The sequence below is a fragment of the Phyllobates terribilis genome, unplaced genomic scaffold (genome assembly GCF_046119375.1).
Source record: "Phyllobates terribilis strain yellow unplaced genomic scaffold, ASM4611937v1 Scaffold_4__5_contigs__length_816908805, whole genome shotgun sequence".
NCBI classification, from domain to species: Eukaryota; Metazoa; Chordata; class Amphibia; order Anura; family Dendrobatidae; genus Phyllobates; species Phyllobates terribilis.
In genome coordinates, this window is record NW_027362764.1 from 685,431,336 (window position 1) to 685,457,282 (window position 25,947).

General features: G+C 43.1%; 3 pseudogenes; all 3 read left to right on the forward strand.

Annotated features, from left to right (window-relative positions):
• The first annotated feature begins 8,978 nt into the window (after positions 1-8,978).
• Positions 8,979-9,098, forward strand: LOC141269167 (5S ribosomal RNA; annotated as a pseudogene).
• A 926-nt stretch (positions 9,099-10,024) lies between these two features.
• LOC141267454 (5S ribosomal RNA) lies at positions 10,025-10,143 on the forward strand (annotated as a pseudogene).
• Positions 10,144-10,767: 624 nt separating this feature from the next.
• Positions 10,768-10,887, forward strand: LOC141267713 (5S ribosomal RNA; annotated as a pseudogene).
• Positions 10,888-25,947: the final 15,060 nt, after the last annotated feature.

Consider the following 25,947-nt stretch of genomic DNA (forward strand, 5'->3'; position numbering starts at 1 on the left):
TTTTTCACTGGCTGCCCGGTCTTAAGTTACATCAGTTGAAAATATAATAAATGGGATCCTATACTATTAGCTCAAAGTTCAAAGGCCGCAGCTGTCACACGTCATGCTGTAAAGCTACTTTAATTTGCACGAACACTTCATGCACAGAAAATATTAGCAACACAAAAGAATTAATAAGTATTACATATATATTATAGTTCAACTAGATATATTGTTATTATTTTAAAATGTTATACACATAAAATCATGCAATTTTTTCACTTCCTGTGTGAATAAAGAAATAAATCCATTTTAGAGTTCTTTGATCAAATCCTGCTTTGGAATGAAAACTCTAAGGAAATATAAGAAAATAAAATTAAATATCAAATTCATACAGAAACAGAATTATTTAAATATCTTATACATATATTGGTTGGTTCTAATGTAATTCAAAATATTGCTACTTAAATTTATATATATGAAGTTCTAATTTATTAATTAATATATATATATATATTTTATAAACGTATATATAAATACAATTATACGCAATCTCTACTTAGACAAGTGTATATATATATATATATATATATATATATATATGAACTATTAGAAACGAACTACAATTTATTGTATAAGATTATAAATAAATATTGAGACATTGTATTACATTTTGATACAACATTATAATTACAGTTTTTCCTTAGCCACTCCCTAAAGCAAATCTTCTGTCTCTCTCAAATATCTCCAGGAACGCCCTATTTAGGAAAGACATTTTTCTATCCTTCAAAACCTCAGAGAACTGCCTGTTCTTCTGTCCACATTCCATGACGTCACTGTGAGTTGGTCGTCTCACCTGTCTCTGTCCATCAGTTTCAGCCATTTTCCTTTTTAGAGAATCAAAGTTCTGACTGAGAATTAACTCATTCTGCGGAGAGATGGATCTTTGCACTGGCTGATATGGCTTATAACATATATGAAATCTTCTGCTTATTTGATAGAGTTCACTATGGGGATGACTCAGTCTAGGAGAGTTTGATATTGGTTTTTGGTAAGATTTTACCTTTCCTGGTTTTATAAATTTAGCTTGATTTATTTTCTTTTCACGATTCTCATGTTTTCTAACAGAATCCAGCATCTGCGCACATTCAAATAATGAATTTTTTTGTGATGCCATAACTTGGGAAACTGAATTTAGGAATTTGAATTTTTGTACGAAAGTTGTTATCATATGTTGTACTTTTCCATTTTTGATGAGAGCTTTGTACAACCGTTCAAATATGGACATGAATGTATATGTGCATTCCTTCCTACCAATCCTTAGTTTCTGCAGATCTTCTATGTTAGGAAAATCCTTTGTGACACAATAAATCAAATATCTTAATCTGTCCGAATCATTTTCCCATCCATTAGGAGAGTCATTTTCACAGGGCATTAAATGTAAACGTCTGGACAATGTCACAGGAATCCATATTTTAAATAATTGATTCCTCTCCTCATTGGATAAATCAAACTTATCAGAGAATTTATCAAATGTCTCTGAATTTCTACAGGCATGGATTTTGACATCATATTTTGGCATGATTTTGTATAATTTCAGCAAATTTTTCCTCATTTTAATTTGGAGTTGAGCCTGGGTAATTCCAGAATTCTCTGATATTTTTAGTGGCTCTTGTACGTCCGTTCCTCATACGTCACTCACGTCTCCTCCCACATCACCTATTATGTCGGTTTCTCGTATGTCAGTCATGTCTCCTCCCATGTCAGGTTTCTGTATGTCCGTCTCTTGGTCAGACCCAAGGTCACCTTCAGTTACAGACACGTGTCTTACTTCTTGTTCATTTTCCACATTACAGTCAGAATCAGTATCACCGTCTGACACTTCTGCACTATTTTCCTGCTTAGAAATCTCTAACACAAGACTATGAAAAAAATCTACCAAATGTAGAATATTTCTCAATTTCTGTTTGTCTCTATTTACCAATTTAGAAGTTAACTGTAAATTCTGCAATTCACATTCTTTGTATAAACTGAGCCACAAAACTTCTATGTCATCTCCTACATTAACTTTGAAATTAATATTACTTTGTTTAGCAAAAGAAGAAATTATATCCATATTTTGCTTACCTTAAGATTCCTTGGCTTCTCTTTATCAGCACGTCCTGTCTTCAGTTCGTCTGATTCTTTTCCTGTGTGATTCTGTTCCTTGTTAGTACCTCTGCTTCCTGTCTTTCCTCAGTCTGTAGGTCCTTTCTGCTTCTCGTGACAAACTAGTGAATTTACTGACACGTGAACAACAGCTGTTCAGCTCGTCAGGACTCCCCCTTGTTCACGGAAGAAATTCACTTACTTAATTTAAAAAACAAAAGAACAGGACTGGCTGGCTCACCATTGTAAAATAATACTCTTCCTGTATTATTTTTTTCTACTGAGGACTTCTCAAAGTATCAATATCACGATATTCTTATAAAAAAATGTATCTATTTATTCTTGGATTGTCCATTAAAAAGAATCAGATTGCAGCAGGTACATACAATAATTAGTTATAAAGTAATTGTCCAATTGTCCATAATTAGCTTGTTGAGATTCACCCATCTTTCCTTGGATCCTGGCTGGTAAATCATGTCTTTGTCCAGCATGTGTCCAGGCCTACATGTCATCTGCTTCTCAGCATGAAGATTCTGTGTCTTGTGGGGTGGGCAGAGCAAGAGAGCCCCCCCTTTCTGTACCATGGGCTTTTATAGCCAGTCGTATGGCACACCTGTTCTACATATGGTAGTGAACCAAAAATACACACACAAATAACGCATGTCAACTAGACACGATGGCTGAGGCATAGAACTCAGAAAAATGATTATCGATTAACATTCCAAATTAATTTCCATAATTAACCATTTAACATTTCCCCCTTTTTTGAGAATAAAAGGACTTTAACTGAAAAATCTCAAAAGAAGATACATTCATCAATCATTTTTTCTTTCCTTCTTCCTTGACAATATGAATACATTTCCATAATAATAATAATAATAGTAATAATAGTATCAATATTGGATTATTGTTATATAATGATGTGAATTCATGTTATGGTAAGCCGTGACTAATATTCATTTAATATGTATAATTATACTTCCCTATATCTAAATTGAAGCAATCGCGGGTTCAATCGTCATCATCTGATGTCATCGGGTCGTCGTCTCGTCTTCTTCTTGGTTCTTTTATAACACAGTCTTTAGATGAAAACTCCTTTGAAATAAATTACAGCATGTAGATATTGTACAGTCCATAATTGTGTTCATTATTGTTCAGTCCATAAACTGTACTCTTTATTAGAAAGATCATGTGTGTCAGTTGATAAGAAAACAAAGTCCATGGATGAAATGTAGCTTTAATATCTGTGCAGTGTCACCTGGACTTACGTTGGATCGTCTTTGGAATCTTCCGTGTGTCCGCACTGGTCTCGTGTCACTTTTGGAATAGATGTGACATCTTTGGTCAGTAAAGCAAGGGTTAACTTGACACTTTCCTGCTTTATATAGCACCATAACCAGTACTCAGTCCTTTATATACAGGACACATATGCCAGGTGTTACCTGTTCACCAGCTTTCATTGAAGCGTTGCAGGTGATAAGAAACCACTGGAACGTGATGAAACTTGAACACAACACAGTACATATAGGATCATCGTCCTCTGCCGTCCTGGTGATCAGTGGTGTGAATTGTATTGTATGTAATGGACACAGTCTATTATAACACTCAGCATTCACACCTGTTACCTTCTGAGACGTCCGGATATCAGTTGCTTCTTCTTGTAACTTTTGAGAATCTCTTTGATTTATAAAAATTAAAAGTCTTTATTAAGATAGAATTCATAATTGCGATGTCTTGATTGAAGTCTTCATTCCCTAATCTGATACCAAATCTGTCAGTTTTTCCTAACCTATAATATCACAGCGTACCATAGCAATCAGTAATATCCATCTAATTATTATCAAAATATTAAAATAAATTATGTTTGGAATAATAAACAATAATAGATAATAATTCATTATCAATCAAGTTCTCCATATGATAGAACATTTTTATGTCATAGGTGTAATTACCTTTTCCAACCCATAGGTGTCAGTGTATTTTGAAAAAACAAGTTTTTATATCTTTATTAAACCAATAATATCAAAGAATGTATACTCCTGAACCAAAATGAATAAATATATGAATGTATGAATGAATGAATGAATGAATAAATGAATGAATGAATTGTTGTGTTTACTCAGAAAATGTAAACATTTTTTTCCTTAGCAATATATATTTAATGAAGCAATACTCTTGTATTAGACATTACTTTATTAAATATTAATGTGTTTTCTCAATTGAGATATTGAACTCAAATAAAATCAAATGAGAATTAAAAAATGAAAAAATAGAAAAATAAGAAGTATAAAGTAAGAATAAAATTTTAAAAATTAAAAATAAAATTAAGAGTAAAAATAAGAATAAAAATAAAAATAAGGCCTTTAAATTTTAATAACAAATGCAGAGTAATTATATTCTCCATAAAAAATACCCTTATATCTCCATTATCTGGATGATTTCATATTTGTCATAACCTTGTACCACCAAAAAATATTAAATTATGCAACTTTGCATGTAATACCCTTCTTAATTATACCATAGTACCTTATTATTATTTCTTCTTTATTAAAATGTGTGGAAAATAAGTATTGATCAAAAGTGATTATGTAATCAGGATCAAAAAGACATTTTTCCCCTTAATACCAAAAATATTATTTTATAAAATTTATGTATATATCAGAACCAAATTAAAAATAATTATTCTTCTAGAAATATTGTGCATAAATTTCATATCGATGAGTAGCATAGATTTGACTAAAGAGAGGTGTGTACCTATTTAGGTAACCATTAAAAATAATATTATAGTTATTCAAGAATATTATCATGTGGAAAATTATTCTAAATATAAATTTGCTTTGTAAACCATTTTGATGTGTGGTTGCCCTTATCCACTATTAGTTAAATCAAGAAATAATAATTATTAAAGAAATATAGAAATATATATATGTAGATAATACCTAATTATGTATTATAATTTCCTCAGAATTAAATATATTTTTGTACCTTCACATAAAGAAACATTTTTTTTTTTTCAAACATACAAACATACGAGGCCTCTGTCACATCAATCACACTTAGCAGCTGCTGATTTACTCATCTGTCACCTTCACTCTGACATTCACAGATCTGTTCAACTCAAACATTCCACATATGAAGTTTTAGATATATATATATATTTAACCCAAAATTGTTGTATCACAATTTATTAATGCGCATTGCCATATCAATTGAATATCTTTATTTTTCTTTGAATATTCCCCAAGTACATATTATATAATATGAGAGTAAGTCACTGGAATTTCAGACACTTGAAAAAACTCTTGTCTTAGATTCTTTTTTCACTGGCTGCCCGGTCTTAAGTTACATCAGTTGAAAATAGAATGAATGGGATCGTATACTATTAGCTCAAAGTTCAAAGGCCGCAGCTGTCACACGTCATGCTGTAAAGCTACTTTAATTTGCACGAACACTTCATGCACAGAAAATATTAGCAGCACAAAAGAATTAATAAGTATTACATATATGTTATAGTACAACTAGATATATTGTTATTATTTTAAAATGTTATACACATAAAATCATGCAATTTTTTCACTTCCTGTGTGAATAAAGAAATAAATCCATTTTAGAGTTCTTTGATCAAATCCTGCTATGGAATGAAAACTCTAAGGAAATATAAGAAAATTAAATTAAATATCAAATTCATACAGAAACAGAATTATTTAAATATCTTATACATATATTGGTTGGTTCTAATGTAATTCAAAATATTGCTACTTAAATTTATATATATGAAGTTCTAATTTATTAATTAATATATATATATATTTTATAAACGTATATATAAATACAATTATACGCAATCTCTACTTAGACAAGTGTATATATATATATATATATGTATATATGAGCTATTAGAAACTATGTAACTACAATTTTACTGTATAAGATTATAAATAAATATTGAGACATTGTATTACATTTTGATACAACATTATAATTACAGTTTTTCCTTAGCCACTCCCTAAAGCAAATCTTCTGTCTCTCTCAAATATCTCCAGGAACGCCCTATTTAGGAAAGACATTTTTCTATCCTTCAAAAACCTCAGAGAACTGCCTGTTCTTCTGTCCACATTCCATGACGTCACTGTGAGTTGGTCGTCTCACCTGTCTCTGTCCATCAGTTTCAGCCATTTTCCTTTTTAGAGAATCACAGTTCTGACTGAGAATTAACTCATTCTGTGGAGAGATGGATCTTCGCACGGGCTGATATGGCTTATAACATATATGAAATCTTCTGCGTATTTGATAGAGTTCACTATGGGGATGACTCAGTCTAGGAGAGTTTGATATTGGCTTTTGGTAAGATTTTACCTTTCCTGGTTTTATAAATTTAGCTTGATTTATTTTCTTTTCACGATTCTCATGTTTTCTAACAAAATCCAGCATCTGCGCACATTCAAATAATGAATTTTTTTGTGATGCCATAAGTTGGGAAACTGAATTTAGGAATTTGAATTTTTGTACAAAAGTTGTTATCATATGTTGTACTTTTCCATTTTTGATGAGAGCTTTGTACAACCGTTCAAATATGGACATGAATGTATATGTACATTCCTTCCTACCAATCCTTAGTTTCTGCAGGTCTTCTAAGTTGGGAAAATCCTTTGTGACACAATAAATCAAATATCTTAATCTGTCCGAATCATTTTCCCATCCATTAGGAGAGTCATTTTCACAGGGAATTAAATGTAAACGTCTGGACAATGTCACAGGAATCCATATTTTAAATAATTGATTCCTCTCCTCATTGGATATATCAAACTTATCAGAGAATTTATCAAATGTCTCTGAATTTCTACAGGCATGGATTTTGACATCATATTTTGGCATGATTTTGTATAATTTCAGCAAATTTTTCCTCATTTTAATTTGGAGTTGAGCCTGGGTAATTCCAGAATTCTCTGATATTTTTAGTGGCGCTTGTACGTCCGTTCCTCCTACGTCACTCACGTCTCCTCCCACATCACCTAGTATGTCGGTTTCTCGTATGTCAGTCATGTCTCCTCCCATGTCAGGTTTCTGTATGTCCGTGTCTTGGTCAGACCCAAGGTCACCTTCAGTTACAGACACGTGTCTTACTTCTTGTTCATTTTCCACATTACAGTCAGAATCAGTATCACCGTCTGACACTTCTACACTATTTTCCTGCTTAGAAATCTCTAACACAAGACTATGAAAAAAATCTACCAAATGTAGAATATTTCTCAATTTCTGTTTGTCTCTATTTACCAATTTAAAAGTTAACTGTAAATTCTGCAATTCACATTCTTTGTATAAACTGAGCCACAAAACTTCTATGTCATCTCCTACATTAACTTTGAAATTAATATTACTTTGTTTAGCAAAAGAAGAAATTATATCCATATTTTGCTTACCTTAAGATTCCTTGGCTTCTCTTTATCAGCACGTCCTGTCTTCAGTTCGTCTGATTCTTTTCCTGTGTGATTCTGTTCCTTGTTAGTACCTCTGCTTCCTGTCTTTCCTCAGTCTGTAGGTCCTTTCTGCTTCTCGTGACAAACTAGTGAATTTACTGACACGTGAACAACAGCTGTTCAGCTCGTCAGGACTCCCCCCTTGTTCACGGAAGAAATTCACTTACTTAATTTAAAAAAACAAAAAAACAGGACTGGTTGGCTCACCATTGTAAAATAATACTCTTCCTGTATTATTTTTTTCTACTGAGGACTTCTCAAAGTATCAATATCACGATATTCTTATAAAAAATGTATCTATTTATTCTTGGATTGTCCATTAAAAAGAATCAGATTGCAGCAGGTACATACAATAATTAGTTATAAAGTAATTGTCCATTTGCCCATAATTAGCTTAAGTTGAGATTCACCCATCTTTCCTTGGATCCTGGCTGGTAAATCATGTCTTTGTCCAGCATGTGTCCAGGCCTACATGTCATCTGCTTCTCAGCATGAAGATTCTGTGTCTTGTGGGGTGGGTAGAGCAAGAGAGCCCCCCCCTTTCTGTACCATGGGCTTTTATAGCCAGTCGTATGGACACCTGTTCTACATATGGTAGTGAACCAAAAATACACACACAAATAGCGCATGTCAACTAGACACGATGGCTGAGGCATAGAACTCAGAAAAATGATTATCGATTAACATTCCAAATGAATTTCCATAATTAACCATTTAACAGAGACCGCCTGGGAATGCCAGGTGCTGTAGGCTTTTGTGTATTCCTTCCTTCCACCAGCAGGGGGCACTCTCTTCTATGCCTTTTTTCCATTCCCTTTCACAAGTGCACACATTCATTCTCTTTTCTTTTTTTCATTTGCTTTCTCTCTTGCGCTATTTCATCTCTGCAAAATACCAGCATCCTTCTGATCACCGTGGGCCTCCAGCATTGTTGCTTATTTACTTTTAATACTAGGCTCCTTTTCACCAGGACCAGCGTCTCCCGGGTGGCTGGAGGCAACCACCGGTAACCCCAAGCAGAAGACCTTTGCAGGCAACACGACCCTCCCCCCTGAAGAGCAGCTCAAAGTCACTGGCAACCATCTCACCCTCTTCCTTCATTCACCCCTGGACGTCTCGCTCCGCCCCCAAGTTACGGGTCCAGCTTGCTCTTTCTGTCACATTACCGCGATGAAGGGTTTAGCCTGCAGGAGACCCTGCGCCGAGACATTTTTGAAGACACCTGATGCGGCGGGTGAATCACTGCTAAACAAACCACACCTGTAGGGACGGCACAGCCTTTGCATGGACCCTTCGGAGCCCGCCCCGTCACGGCCAGATTGCTCGCCATCAAGCGATCCTGAGAAAGGCTGGCCGGGCGATGGATCGAGCAGCGTCTACTGGCCATACCACCTTGGATACGCCCTATCTCGTCTGATCTAGGAAGCAAAGCAGGGCTGGGCTCAGACAATACTTGAATGGGAGACCTCCTGGGAACACCGGGTGCTGTGGACCATTTTGATGACGTTTTGCCCTACTGCCCAGCTCGGCTAGCATGGAACGGCGCCTTGCCGGACAACGACCTTAAGTAACTTAGATGATGGAAGCCCCAAGGCCTCTGAGCCAGTTGGCAGCTAAGTACGCTACTCCGCCGCCTTCACCGAGCTGCTTGCCACGGCTAGGAGTGCTTATTGACTCCACAGCTCGCCGTGTGGAAATGATGGCATTAAAAGCACCGGGGCCGTGAAGGGGCCAGGATTTCAGCAGGTGCCCAGGGAAGGTTTTGGATGCCGGCTGCCTACCGAGGTCCAGCAGAAGTAACATGTTTCTCTGCAAAGAAGCTTGTGTAACCAAGCCAGACGGCTGATAAAGAGCTAACCTCAGTGAAAGGAAGGCAAGGAAGGTGAGGAAGGAATTGGGGAGGGGTGGTGATTCCTGCTAGGGCCCTGAAATCATAAAACAGGCAGGAGAGTCTGACGCATGGTGACGGAGAGGTTGTAGGGGCAGATAGGGGGTGTTGTCACGTGCGAGCACGTGTGCATGCTGGCTTGTGTGTGAGAGTGCGCTTCCTAGGTGTGGCGTGCTGCAGACAGTCAAAGGGATTGTTCCCTTTCATTAAAAGTTAATCCCCGGCTGCAGGCTATTAGAAAGGAACTAACCGCGCTCTTCTCACCCTACCCGGGTCTACCGGTGAGTCTCGCCTCTGCTCTCGGCCTGTGGCATTGGCCGTGAAGCTGACGTTCCGTCGACAGCGCTGCAGCCGATCAGTGAGCTCAGCGGCTCTGAGTGGGGAATTCTGTCTACAAGACCTTTTAAGGAAGCCAGCAAAAAAATTGAAGAAAAGGGAAAGCAAAAAAGGACCTGGTCTTGCTGAGCACTGGAAAGGGCAGCCGGCAGCCAGACGTCAAAGTAGAAAAGCAGCAAGTGAGAGGCTTGTCTCCACCTACGGCCACACCACCCTGAACACGCCTTATCTCGTCTGATCTTGGAAGCTAAGCAGGGTTGGGCCTGGTTATTACTTGGATGGGAGACCACCTGGGAATACCAGGTGCTATAGGCTTTTGCTTTTTCATTCCTTCCTTCCACAAGCAGGGGGCACTCTCTTCTATGCCTTTTTTCCATTCCCTTTCACAAGTGCACACATTCATTCTCTTTTCTTTTTTTCATTTGCTTTCTCTCTTGCGCTATTTCATCTCTGCAAAATACCAGCATCCTTCTGATCACCGTGGGCCTCCAGCATTGTTGCTTCTTTACTTTTAATACTAGGCTCCTTTTCACCAGGACCAGCGTCTCCCGGGTGGCTGGAGGCAACCACCGGTAACCCCAAGCAGAAGACCTTTGCAGGCAACACGACCCTCCCCCCTGAAGAGCAGCTCAAAGTCACTGGCAACCATTCACCCTCTTCGTTCATTCACCCCTGGATGTATCGCTCCACCGCCACGTTACGGGTCCAGCTTGCTCTTTCTGTCACATTACCGCGATGAAGGGTTTAGCCTGCAGGAGACCCTGCGCCGAGACATTTTTGAAGACACCTGATGCTGCGGGTGAATCACTGCTAAACAAACCACACCTGTAGGGACGGGACAGCCTTTGCATGGACCCTTCGGAGCCCGCCCCGTCACGGCCAGATTGCTCGCCACCAAGCGATCCTGAGAAAGGCTGGCCGGGCGATGAATCGAGCAGCGTCTACTGGCCATACCACCTTGGATATTCCTGATCTCATCTGATCTCGGAAGCAAAGCAGGGCTGGGCTCGAACAGTACTTGGATGGGATACCTCCTGGGAACACCGGGTGCTGTAGACCATTTTGATGACGTTTTGCCCTACTGCCCAGCTCGGCTAGCATGGAACGGTGCCTTGCCGGACACCGACCTTAAGTAACTTAGATGATGGAAGCCCCAAGGCCTCTGAGCCAGTTGGCAGCTAAGTACGCTAGCCCGCCTCCTTCACGCAGGCCTGACACCGAGCTCCTTGCCACGGCTAGGAGTGCTTATTGACTCCGCAGCTCGCCGTGTGGAAATGATGGCGTTAAAAGCACCCGGGGCCGTGAAGGGGCCAGGCTTTCAGCAGGTGCCCAGGGAAGGTTTTGGATGCCGGCCACCTAGCGAGGGCCAGCAGAAGTAACATGTTTCTCTGCAAAGAAGCTTGTGTAACCAAGCCAGACGACTGACAAAGAGCTAACCTCAGTGCAAGGAAGGCAAGGAAGGAATTGGGGAGGGGGGGGTGATTCCTGCTAGGGCCCTGAAATCATAAAACAGGCTGGAGATTCTGACGCATGGTGACGGAGAGGTTGTAGGGGCAGATAGGGAGTGTTGTCACGTGCGAGCACGTGTGCATGCTGGCTTGTGTGTGAGAGTGCACTTCCTAGGTGTGGCGCGCTGCAGACAGTCAAAGGGATTGTTCCCTTTCATTAAAAGTTAATCCCCGGCTGCAGGCTATTAGAAAGCAACTAACCGTGCTCTGCTCACCCTACCCGGGTCTACCGGTGAGTCTCGCCTCTGCTCCCGGCCTGTGGTATTGGCCGTGAAGCTGACGTTCCGTCGACACCGCTGCAGCCGATCAGTGAGCTCAGCGGCTCTGAGTGGGGCGTTGTGTCTAGAGATGAGCGTTGTTCTACTCGAAATGTTCGCCAATCTCAAATTCGAGCTGTTTTGCGCGGTGTTCGAGCCGTTCGGCGAACACGAACAATTTGAGAAAAATTCGGCTGTTCGAGGTTATGTTCGATAACTGTTCGTGCACCAAAATCATAACTGGATTTTTTCTCAGTAATGATGAAAATTAATGTTAATACGCAGTTTGAGTGTACAGCGGGCTGGGGGGAGGGGCAGGGGATGGATCTCTGCAGGAACAATGAAGATCTCCATTTTTTTTTCTCTTTCCCGCATTTGCAGTGGGGAGGTGCAATCTGTCAGCCTATCAGCAGCGCACACACGGGGCGAAGTGCTTTTTTTCACACAAGCAAGGGCATGTGTCATTGACAGTGTATGTCACATGTCCTTGCCCTATAAGACCAAGCCATTTTCCCCGTCGCCACCATTTTCTCACTGCTGCAGCTGCGTGTTAGACGGCACCGCTGTTGCTGTGTGCGCTATACCTTGTTAATTTCAAGCCAATTTTCGCACAAATCTACAGATAGCTTGGGAGTAGGGAATAGTTGTGATTGCAGTCCTTTTAAGGACTAGGTTACAGTATTTCCTACGACTTTTATCAGGCAGGTCTGTGGTCTTAAATAGATAGATTGTGGGAGTAAAGACTAATTGTAATTGGAGTCCTTTTCAGGACTAGGTTACATCAGTTCCTATCAGTTTTTGCCAGGCAGGTCTGTGCCAGTGCTGTGCAAGTTTTTTTCACAGCATTTGGCTGAATCTAGCAAAGCTAATCCTTTTTGGCCTATTGCAGAGTGTGTTAGTCAGTGGAGTAGAGTATCTGTGTTGCAAGATATACCACCTGTGTATAGAATACCAATTTTTTTTACTGCACCTAGTGAAGTAAAATCTTTTGGGCATAGCATCATTCTATTAGTCCATCTATACTGACCTCCATCAGGTTGCAAATTGAATATAATTTTTTTCTGCATCTAGCTCTGAAAAAATATTGGGCTTCTAGCTGTGTGTGGGACTTGTTCTATTAATCCATATATACAGACCTCCATCAGGTTGCAAACTGAATATATTTTTTTCTGCATCTACCTCTGAAAAAATATTGGGCTTCTAGCTGTGTGTGGGACTTGTTCTATTAATCCATCTATACAGACCTCCATCAGGTTGCAAACTGAATATATTTTTTTCTGCATCTACCTCTGAAAAAATATTGGGCTTCTAGCTGTGTGTGGGACTTGTTCTATTAATCCATCTATACAGACCTCCATCAGGTTGCAAACTGAATATATTTTTTTCTGCATCTACCTCTGAAAAAATATTGGGCTTCTAGCTGTGTGTGGGACTTGTTCTATTAATCCATCTATACAGACTTCCATCAGGTTGCAAACTGAAAATATTTTTTTCTGCATCTACCTCTGAAAAAATATTGGGCTTCTAGCTGTGTGTGGGACTTGTTCTATTAATCCATCTATACAGACCTCCATCAGGTTGCAAACTGAATATATTTTTTTCTGCATCTACCTCTGAAAAAATATTGGGCTTCTAGCTGTGTGTGGGACTTGTTCTATTAATCCATCTATACAGACCTCCATCAGGTTGCAAACTGAATATAATTTTTTTCTGCATCTACCTCTGAAAAAATATTTGGGCTTCTAGCTGTGTGTGGGACTTGTTCTATTAGTCCATCTATACTGACCTCCATAAAGTTGCAAACTGAATATAATTTTTTTCTGCATCTACCTCTGAAAAAATATTTGGCCTTCTAGCTGTGTGTGGGACTTGTTCTATTAGTCCATCTATACTGACCTCCATCAGGTTGCAAATTGAATATAATATTTTTCTGCATCTAGCTCTGAAAAAATGTTTTGCCTTCTAGCAGTGTGTGGGACTTGTTCTATTAGTCCATCTATACTGACCTCCATCAGGTTGCAAACTGAATATATTTTTTTCTGCATCTACCTCTGAAAAAATATTGGGCTTCTAGCTGTGTGTGGGACTTGTTCTATTAATCCATCTATACAGACCTCCATCAGGTTGCAAACTGAATATATTTTTTTCTGCATCTACCTCTGAAAAAATATTGGGCTTCTAGCTGTGTGTGGGACTTGTTCTATTAATCCATCTATACAGACCTCCATCAGGTTGCAAACTGAATATAATTTTTTTCTGCATCTACCTCTGAAAAAATATTTGGGCTTCTAGCTGTGTGTGGGACTTGTTCTATTAGTCCATCTATATTGACCTCCATAAGGTTGCAAACTGAATATAATTTTTTTCTGCATCTAGCACTGAAAAAATATTTGGCCTTCGAGCAGTGTGTGGGACTTGTTCTATTAGTCATCTATACTGACCTCCATCAGGTTGCAAATTCAAAATGATTTTTTGTCTGCATCTACCTCTGAAAAAATATTTGGCCTTCTAACAGTGTGTGGGACTTGTTCTATTAATCCATCTATACAGACCTCCATCAGGTTGCAAACTGAATATAATTTTTTTCTGCATCTACCTCTGAAAAAATATTTGGCCTTCTAACAGTGTGTGGGACTTGTTCTATTAGTCCATCTATACTGACCTCCATCAGGTTGCAAACTGAATATAATTTTTTTCTGCATCTAACTCTGAAAAAATATTTGGCCTTCTAGCAGTGTGTGGGTCTCATTGTATTAGGCCATCTATACCAAGCTCAACCAGCTTTTCAATTAATAATAATTTTTCGCTGCATCTAGCCCTGAAAATAATTTTTCTTCTCAATAGTGGTAGCAATAGAAATATGGGGCGCGCTCCTGGCTTACAAAAATATACGCTTCATAACAAAAAACACCAGCTTAGCGCACTGCATTAATAAGATGGCATCATCGTCTCTCCCAGTGCTAGGCCTACTACCCATGCTAGCATTCCTGTGCCTAAAACACAATGTATGGGTCCGCGCTAGCCACTATGCTGAGGGGTCTAAAGCTGCTGCTAACGCTTTATAACAATTCAATTGGCAGATTTTCACAGAGCTCTTCCACAATGCCCACCCATCGGGACAACAGTTGCCCACCTTCCCTATGGGATCTAGTGGCGAATAGTTGATGCCATTAATCAGAGCGTCAGTTGCCCCGTCGACGTGGCAAGCATAAGGTAAGGCATGGGAAGAGTGGACACGACTAGTAGCAGGCAGACGGGTTGACCAATGTGAACAAGCCAGATCACAAGTCACCATAGAATTTCTCCACCAGCTAATGATGAGGGGCATATCAGGGGCGTCAGCGCAGCGGTGTCTGACCGGAGTAGCATTTCACTTCCAACTACTGAATTGGGGAGATGTGACAAAGATTCATCATCAGACAATCCATAAAAGGGTGGAAAAGGGGTCAGCCAAGTCAGGAGTGTAGACGTCCCGTCCCGTGTCACTAAAACTGATTTCTCACATCATATCCCTAACACCATTAACTAGTGTTGAGCCACCCCCGTAGTGTTCGTGTTCGGTTCGGTTCGTCGAACACCGGGATGTTCGAGGAACTGTTCGTCGAACTGTTCGTCGAACACCTTAGAACACCGTCGAACACCGTTAAAACCAATGGCAGGCAAACAAAAACACATAGAAACACATAGAAAACACCTTCAAAGGTGTCCAAAAGCTGACAAACTGCTCAGAAGACGCTTTCTTTAAAAAAGCCGGCCGGCAATTCAGCAGCGGCATACACCGGTACCCGACAATTTAGACAAGAAGGAATAGAGCCTCACACATAGATTAGATAGATAGAAACATGTCAGTCACATATATATGAAGTACAGTGACAATGTTGCTTACTGTACTTGTCATTTAGTGTAAAGGATTTATTAAAAAAAATATTAGTCTTTTCATGCACCGTCTCTTTAAAAAAGCCGGCCGGCAATTCAGCATCTGTACCCGACAATTTATAACAGACAGAATAGAGCTTCACACATAGATTAGATAGATAGAAACATGTTAGTCACATATATATGAAGTACAGTGATAGTGTTGGTTACTGTACTTGTCATTTAGTATTAAAATAAAGGATTTATTATTTAAAAAAATTGGCGTGGGGTTCCCCTTAATTTTAGTCTCTAGCGGAGGTTAAGCAGACAGCTGGGGCAGATGTTTGAAGCCTGGGAAGGGGGTAATACCCACGGAGCTTCCCAGGCTACTAATATGAGCCCCCAGCTGAATACATAGCCTTTACTAGCTATTAAAATGGGGGACGCCCCCAAAAAAATGACGTGGGGTCCCCCCTAATTTAATAGGTAGCAAAGGCTAGGCAGACAGCTGGGGGCTGATATTAATAGCCCAGGAAGGGAGCCATGAATATTGGCCCCCTCCCAGGCTAGAAACACCAGCCGTCAGCCGCCCCAGAAATGGCGCATTCATAGGATGCGCCAATTCTGGCACTTAGCCTCGCTCTTCCACGCTGCCCTGTAGCGGTGGCAGGGGGTAATCGGGTTGGGGTTGATGTCAGCTTATAATGCCAGCTGACATCAAGCCCAGGTTAGTAATGGAGAGGCGTCTATAAGACACCCCCATTACTAACCCCATAGTCAAAGTTAAAAGAAAACACAAACACCCAGAATAAAGTCCTTTAATTGAAATAAAGACACAATCCTTTATTGTTCTAAATTAAACCATACTTACCATCACGCCCATTCCAGCTGAAGCCAACGATCTCCTGCAATAAAAGAAAAATAATAAAGCAACATCATCCTTACCTTTCCATGGTTCCCACGACAGCTTCAGCTCTGCTACATCGAGATGACAGGCTGGACCGCAGCAGAACGCTGCCATCCAGCCTGTCATCCCGCAGACACTGAGAAGCGCAGGCATGCTTGCGCTCTGCAGTGTCTGGCTGTGACGGCATAAAGATGAGACGAGTTCATGTCCAATGAACTCGGCGCACCTCATGCACGTCACTGACAGCGTGGGAAAATTCTCACGCTGAAGCGCTGAGTGCAGGAGAATTCTCCCACGCTGTCAGTGACGTGCATAAGGTGAGCTCATGTCCAATGAACTCAGCTCACCTCCTGCACGTCACTGACAGCGTGGGAGAATTCTCCTGCACTCAGCGCTTCAGTGTGAGAATTCTCCCACGCTGAAGCGCTGAGTGCAGGAGAATTTTCCCACGCTGTCAGTGACGTGCATGAGGTGAGCCGAGTTCATTGGACATTAACTCGGCTCATCTGGATGCCCTCACAGAGAGACACTGTGGAGCGCAAGCAAGCCTGCGCTTCTCAGTGTCTGCGGGATGACAGGCTGGATGGCAGCGTTCTGCTGCGGTCCAGCCTGTCATCTCGATGTAGCAGAGCTGAAGCTGTCATGGGAACCATGGAAAGGTAAGGATTATGTTGCTTTATTATTTTTCTTTTATTTCAGGAGATCGTTGGCTTCAGCTGGAATGGGCGTGACGGTAAGTATGGTTTAATTTAGAACAATAAAGAATTGTGTGTTTATTTCAATTAAAGGACTTTTTTCTGGGTGTTGTGTTTTTTTTAAATACTTTACTAGAAATTCATGGTGGTCATGTCTAATATTGGCGTGACCCCATGAATTTTGGGCTTAGGGCCAGCTGATAATGCCAAGCTGGCCCTAACCCCTTTATTACCCAGTGAGCCACCGCATCAGGGCCCTGGATGAGTTGGGTACAGCGCCAGAAGATGGCGCTTCTATGAACGTGCCATTTTCCAGGGTGGCTGCGGACTGCAATTTGCAGCGGGGGTGGCCCAGAAAGCTTGGGCCTCCCTGCGCTGCGGATTCCAGACCCCAGCTGCCTAGTTGTACCTGGCTGGACACAAAAACAGGGCGAAGCCCCACGTCAATTTTCTTTAAATTATTTCATGAAATAATTAAGAAAAAAAGGGCTTCCCTATATTGTTGTGTCCGGCCAGGTACAAATAGGCAGCTGGTGGTTGGGGGCAGCCCGTTCCTGCCTGCTGCACCTGACTGGACACAAATATAGTGCGAAGCCCCACGTCAATTTTTTTTTAATTATTTCATGAATTTCCTGAAATAATTTAAAAAAATTGAAGTGGGGCTTCGCACTATATTTGTGTCCAGCCAGGTACAGCAGGCAGGAATGGGCTGCCCCCAACCACCAGCTGCCTATTTGTACCTGGCCGGACACAACAATATAGGGAAGGCCTTTTTTTCTTAATTATTTCATGAATTTCATGAAATAATTAAAAAAAATTGAAGTGGGGCTTCGCACTATATTTGTGTCCAGCCAGGTACAGCAGGCAGGAACGGGCTGCCCCCAACCACCAGCTGACTATTTGTACCTGGCCGGACACAACAATATAGGGAAGGCCTTTTTTTCTTAATTATTTCATGAATTTCATGAAATAATTAAAAAAAAAATACGTGGGGTTTCGCCCTATTTTTGTGTCCAGCCAGGTACAACTAGGCAGCTGGGGGCTGGAATCTGCAGCGCAGGGAGGCCCAAGCTTTCTGGGCCCCCCCCGCTGCAAATTGCAGTCCGCAGCCACCCCGGAAAATGGCGCGTTCATAGAAGCGCCATCTTCTGGCGCTGTACCCAACTCATCCAGGGCCCTGGTGCGGTGGCTCACTGGGTAATAAAGGGGTTAGGGTCAGCTTGGCATTATCAGCTGGCCCCAAGCCCAAAATTCATGGGGTCACGCCAGTATTAGACATGACCGCCATGAATTTCTAGTAAAGTATTTAAAAAAAACACAACACCCAGAATAAAGTCCTTTAATTGAAATAAACACACAATTCTTCATTGTTCTAAATTAAACTATACTTACCATCAGGCCCATTCCAGCTGAAGCCAACGATCTCCTGCAATAAAAGAAAAATAATAAACCAACCTCATCCTTACCTTTCCATGGTTCCCACGACAGCTTCAGCTCTGCTACATCGAGATGACAGGCTGGACCGCAGCAGAACGCTGCCATCCAGCCTGTCATGCCGCAGACAGTGAGAAGAGCAGGCATGCTTGCGCTCCTCAGTGTCTCGCTGTGACGGCATAAAGATGAGCCGAGGTCATGTCCAATGAACTCGGCTCACCTCATGCACGTCACTGACAGCGTGGGAAAATTCTCACGCTGAAGTGCTGAGTGCAGGAGAATTCTCCCACGCTGTCAGTGACGTGCATGAGGTGAGCTCATGTCCAATGAACTCAGCTCACCTCATGCACGTCACTGACAGCGTGGGAAAATTCTCACGCTGAAGTGCTGAATGCAGGAGAATTCTCCCACGCTGTCAGTGACGTGCATGAGGTGAGCTCATGTCCAATGAACTCAGCTCACCTCATGCACCTCACTGACAGCGTGGGAAAATTCTCCTGCACTCAGCGCTTCAGCGTGAGAATTCTCCCACGCTGTAAGTGACGTGCATGAGGTGAGCCGAGTTCATTGGACATGACCTCGGCTCATCTTTATGCCGTCACAGAGAGACAATGTGGAGCGCAAGCAAGCCTGCTCTTCTCAGTGTCTGCGGGATGACAGGCTGGATGGCGGCGTTCTGCTGCGGTCCAGCCTGTCATCTCGATGTAGCAGAGCTGAAGCAGTCGTGGGAACCATGGAAAGGTAAGGATGAGGTTGCTTTATTATTTTATTTTTATTACAGGAGATCGTTGGCTTCAGCTGGAATGGGCATGACGGTAAGTATGGTTTAATTTAGAACAATAAAGAATTGTGTCTTTATTTCAATTAAAGGACTTTATTCTGGGTGTTTGTGTTTTTTTTAACTTTGACTATGGGGTTAGTAATGGGGGTGTCTTATAGACGCCTCTCCATTACTAACCTGGGCTTGATGTCAGCTGGCATTATAAGCTGACATCAACCCCAGCCCTATTACCCCCTGCCACCGCACCAGGGCAGCGTGGAAGAGCGAGGCTAAGTGCCAGAATTGGCGCATCCTATGAATGCGCCATTTCTGGGGCGGCTGACGGCTGGTGTTTCTAGCCTGGGAGGGGGCCAATATTCATGGCTCCCTTCCTGGGCTATTAATATCAGCCCCCAGCTGTCTGCCTAGCCTTTGCTAGCTATTAAATTAGGGGGGACACCACGTCATTTTTTTTGGGGGTCCCCCATTTTAATAGCTAGTAAAGGCTATGTATTCAGCTGGGGGCTGATATTAGTAGCCTGGGAAGCTCCGTGGGTATCACCCCCTTCCCAGGCTTCAAACATCTGCCCCAGCTATCTGCTTAACCTCCGCTAGAGCCTAAAATTAAGGGGAACCCCACGCCAATTTTTTTAATAATAAATCCTTTATTTTAATAGTAAATGACAAGTACAGTAACCAACACTGTCACTGTACTTCATATATATGTGACTGACATGTTTCTATCTATCTAATCTATGTGTGATTCTCTATTCCTTCTATTCTAAATTGTCGGGTACCGCTGCTGAATTGCCGGCCGGCTTTTTTAAAGAGACGGTGCATGAAAACACTATTATTTTTTTTGATAAATGCTTTACGCTAAATGACAAGTACAGTAAGCAGCACTTTCACTGTACTTCGTATATATGTGGCTGACATGTTTATATCTATCTAATCTATGTGTGAAGCTCTATTCTTTCGGTTCTAAATTGTCGGGTACCGGTGTATGCCGCTGCTGAATTGCCGGCTTTTCATGTTTCACTGTTGGCACTGTTCCCATCGATTTGGGCAATCACTGTAATGCCACAACCACCATGGCTGTGGCATTACAGTGAGTGGCAGACAATCCCTGCATGATTGGTGCTCTAAATAGCACCAGACATACAGGACACGCTTTTGGTGCACGAACAGTTATCGAACATATCCTCGAACAGCCGAATTTTTTGCAAATCGTTCGGGTTCGTCGAACAACTCGAACACCGCCCAAAACAGCTCGAATTTGAGATTGGCGAACAGTTCTAGTCGAACACCGCTCATCTCTACCATTAACATGACACTCACAATTTGAAGCAACACTACTGTCTACTGCATTTGTGATCGCCTTCTTCGGGGCGCTATGCATAAGCGAATTAGTCCCTCAATCCAAAATTAGCACCAGTGGAGGCTTATTACACCAGGACGTAGTCATAGGCAATAATGCAATACGTCTACGCATACACAAATCGAAAATGGTTCCAGCGGGCAGGGGCACTTGGGTACTTCTACAACCCACAAACGGTACACTGAGTCGGGTAACAATAGTAAAACCATATCTAACCATCAGATCACAAAGTAATTTGTTGCTATCACACATTGATGGGACGCCATTATCAAGATACCAGTTCCAAGCTATATTTAATAAATGCATAACATTGGCAGGGAACCACCCCAAAGATTACGGGACACACTCATTCCACATAGGCGCGGCCACAGAAGCAGCAAGAGCAGGACTGTCAGAAACGGAAGTTCAGAGGATAGAGAGATGGTGATCCACGTGTATGGCAAGATACATAAGACCGGACTTGTAATCCTAACGTGGTTTGTTTCTTTTACAGAATTCGCTAAGCCAACAGTGTGGGTGATAGGCCACTCGTATATATATTGGGCAGATTAAAGGGCGAAAGTCCGCCCAGGCGGGAGGAAATTAGAGTTTCATAACACATATTTCAACTGGAGAGGTATTAGAGGCCTGCTATGGCCACAGGTACTAATGGAGGTAATCAAGGTAGGGAGAGAGGCAAGATGTCTGGTCATCTTAGTTATACAGGCCAGGGGAAACAACCTAGGTCATCAGAAGAGCGCATAACTAATGGCAATAATGAAACTAGACACTGAGCGCTTCAGAGAATTTTTCACAAAACTAGCTATAGTATGGTCAGAGATTGTGCCGATAGCGGTATGGCAAGGTGCGCGAGACATCACGGCCATCGAACGGACAAGGCGGGTAATAAATATTCGGATGGCAAAATTTAGAAGAGACAGAGGCGGTGTAGTGGTATGACACCGACAACTGGAAGGAGATAAAGCAGGCCTCATACGGCCCGACGGTGTTCACTTAATGGATATTGGATTGGACATATTCCTGTCAGGACTCCAGGACGGAGTGGAACAAGCGTTAAGAGTGATGGGTGGGGGTCAGAGTCCTGCATACGAGTACGCAGGATCCTCCGTGGCCTGGAAATAGAAAGGACATGTTGGAGAGTTACACTTGTTGGCCAAGTTGCCGGAGTGGAGACCCAGGGCATGCTGCAACAAGCTGAATTATTTTAGAAATAAAATGTCTTTCTAATGGAATGAGTATAAAGAGTTAATAAAGCTGTGACCGATCCTCACCCATCCAGTTGTAAGAGTTACATTATTGTATTGTCAAGGAAAAGGGGGGCGGTAGGGGGGCTGAGCGTCTGGGTTTGGTTGGGGGTCCCCACACTCTGCCTAGGCTAGATGCATTTAAAAATTCTTATTAGATACACAGGCGGTGCAGCTTGCTTCGCAGCTGGGCTACTACGCCCAAAGTATTGCCTAGGCTAGATGCAGTTAAAAATTCTACGCTGACTAGCAGACACTGAAGATTTGGAGCAGACCTCTGAGTAAACAGCTCTTCAGACTCAATCATCTGTGTTACCCCAAGCCATAGTGTATGTAGTTTCTTACAGTTAAAAGGGGGGGGGGAGCGACCCAACCCACCTGGAATTGACGATGCCAACGTCGCGTAAGACACAGCAAGGGGACTCCAAAAAGAGTTTCCATTTTTTCCCAAAATTGTGGCACAGACACCACTTAAACCTAGAACGCATACCTGGGGCCTCGCAGTCCCGCCCTGTTAATTGTTTTCTATTTTCTGCAAGATTACTTTAGTTAGAATTTTGAAACTCTAGGTATTCTTCATGTATATAGTTGTTTGTCATTTGAGTTTGAGTTATTCAATGTTATTTGCACACGGGCCTAAAAGGCCCCAGGTATATGAAAGTGTAGATTTTTATGGTCATGCGTTCTAGGGTTAAGTGGCATCAATTGCCCCACAGTTGCTTAAAACGGTTGGTGAGGTGATATTACCAAATCCTCAAGCTTTTAGCCTCCCAAGGATAACACAGGATTAGAAAAGTCCTTGCCAATCCATGATTTGTTCATCTTTATGAACGTGAGTCTGTCTACATTCTCAGTGGACAGCCGCGTGCGCTTATCTGTCAGCACACCATCAGCAGCGCTGAACACACGTTCAGAGAGAACACTGGCTGCAGGGCATGACAAGATCTCCAAGGCGTGAGTGGCGAGCTCCGGCCATTTTTCCAGATCGGAATACCAAAATGAGCAAGGGTCCAGTGACACAGTCATGGCTTCGATGTTCTCTTGGAGATACTCCTGCACCATCCTCTCTAGGCATTGACTATGTGTCAGACTTCTTGTCTCCTGTGGCCTTGCAAAGGATGGTCTAAAAAAGTGGTGAAACGATTTCACAAAATTGCTGTTACCAGCAGATACTGTGTTACTGTTACGGTTTGAGTGATGAAGACTCGACAGTCCCGCGGTTGGCAAGTTAGAACTGTGAGATTCACTTCGTGCACCACTGGTGTTTTGTGGAAAAGCACATGTAAGATTCTGCAACAGCGTCTGCAGATACTCCTGCATGCGTCAATCCCTTTTTATGGCAAGAATTATTTCGGCAAATTTACTTTTGTACCGGGGATCTAAGAGTCTGGCAACCCAGTAGTCGAGATTACTTCGAATTCTGCAATCTGAGGGTCATGTTGCAGGTAGTGCAGCAAGAAGGCACTCATGTGTCTTGCGCATCCAGGAGGACCAAGTCCTTGTTGTGTTGGTAGCGAGGTAAGAATCATGCTTCTTTCCTCTGCCCTCTCCCCCCAACCTCGCACAACAGAAATGTGATCAAGGTCTCCCTCATCTGATGAGTCTTCCATGCCCATCGCCAGTTCATCCTCCACTTCTTCCTCGGCTCCTGCACCTTCCTCAACAGTTTGGCTGCTACCATGCGCCCTGTTTAATCCCTCTCCCCCACCCTCCCATGCCTGCCTCCTTGGTGCTGCCAACCGTCTGGACCTTGGAGATGTTATCCCTTCCGCATACGACTCCTCCTCTACTTCCTCCACCTCCTCTTGTCCGACCACCTGACTCTGAATTCTGTTTAATGTGTGCTCCAGCATGTAAATCACCGGAATAGTTATGCTGATAATGGCATCGTCGTCAGCACTAAACATCTTCGTCGCCATTTCAAAACTGTGCAGAAAGGTGTGTGGCGCCCCTGAGGGTGCAGTCACCACAGAGTTACTGCATCTCACCCAGAGGTGTGGTATCTCACCCTCAGGTAAGGAAGGCGTATGGCTCGGGACCCTAACACCTGCATCCAACACATACCCGCAGTGGGGTTAGGGCGAGATTGCTCCTAAGGGAGAGCACAGTCCCAGGTCCCTAGCTGGTGGGAGGATCCTATGTAGTGGGTGCTTAGGGGAGCAGCTTAGGGGAGCACATGACAGGGAGAGTATAAATAGGAAGCCATCTTAGAAAGAGCAAGCCAGTCAGAGGAGGAAAAGTGACAGGAGCAGAGGCTCGGCATGAGCTCTGCTCCGGAGGCGGGCCTAGCCTGGGAGGCCCAGGACTGAAGGAGAGAAGAGAGGAGTGGGAGCAGGAAAGCTCCAGGAACCGAAGGGACCCTAGGGCTACGGGCCGTGCAGAAGGCCACCCGTACTCCCGCTGCTACCAGGAGGTAGAGGGGTCAGGCCAGATAAGGGGAACCGGTCCCTCAACTAGAGGAGAAACAGCAAGGCTCAACTAGAAACCGGAGGCTGCAGCATTTCATGTACTGCAGGCAAAAGTCCACACCAGTCTCACTAAGAAGGTAGCCACATAGGACCCAGGGGACGGAACACAAGTCGCCCGCCAAGGCCCGAGGATACCGGATAGAAGTGTCACTGGGTGTGAGGTGCAGGGAGAAGGCCAGAGAAAGGACACACAGAAGGGGGTCCTGCTAAGTACTCCGGAGCTATCTGGGGGTGGACTGAGCCCCTCACTGAGTATGCACAGCACGACGGGTGAGATAGCTCTGGTACCTGTAATCTGGACTGCAACAACTGTGAGTAAAGATCTTGGGACTGCATCACACGGACTCTGTGTTCATTACTGACTCCCTGCACTACAACCACCATCATCCACCCACACTGCCCTGAAGCTACACTCTTCCTGTGGTGAGTAATAATACCATTGCAGCAAAACCACCAGCTTCAGAGGACTGTTCCGCAGCGGCGGCCCCTTTGGCCGCACTCCACAGGTGGCGTAGTTGGACATTATAAAATCCATATATACAAATTACCGTTGGATTGACCGCCCTGGGTCACGGACCGGGTCACCGCCACAGTGACTACAACCCCCAGCGTCTACCGGCCCGGCTCCGGGTACCCCACGGCCCAGGGGGCGCGTCAACTTCATAGGTCCCTGATCTGAGACCACTCCTGCTGTGTGATTTGCCCCACCTCTGGTTCTCGTTGGCCCAGGCTATACGTCAGAAACTATTGCATCAGGGCTTGTCGGTGCTGCCACAGTCGCTGCAACATGTGCAGAGTTGAATTCCACCGTGTCGGAACATCGCATTTCAGCCGGTGAACTGGCAGGCCCAACGACTTCTGTAGAGATGTAAATCGTTGAGCTGCAGGATGCGAACGGCGGAAGTGAGCACACAGCGACCTTTGCCCTCTGCAGAAGGCCATCTAGTCCGGGATAGTGGGCTAAAAATTTATGGACAACCAGGTTCAACACGTGAGCCATACAAGGCACGTGTGTAACATTGCCCCGGCGAAGGGCCGCACCCAGGTTTGCAGCATTGTCGCACACGGCCTTCCCTGGTTGCAGGTCCAGTGGAGACAACCATTCATGAAACTGGGTCTCCAGAGCTGACCACAAGTACTCAGCTGTGTGACTCACATTTCCCAGACATTTCAAAGTAAACACTGATGCCGTTGAGCCCTGCTGCCAGCATAGTAAGGAGGTGCGCAGTTAGAAAGCAGGTGGCATTACCAGACAGGCTTTGGGTGCAGGTGGAGGACCGAGAGGAGGTTGAGGAGGCAGAAGCAGTGGAGGAACTTCTAGATAAAGAGGATTGACGTACAACTCGCGGGGACGGCAAGACTTGGACAGCAGCCCCTTGTCCTGCTGTCACCATAGTTACCCAGTGCCCTGTCAGCGACATGTAACGCCCCTGTCCATGCTTACTCGTCCAAGTGTCTGTGGTGAAATGCACCCTGTCACACACAGAGTTTCTCAAAGAAGCGGTGATGTTGTGTGTGACATGCTGGTGGAGCGCAGGCACACCTTTCTTTGAGAAGTAGTGCCGACTGGGCATCTGGTACTGGGTGTAACGGGTCTGGGAGGCGGAACCTCT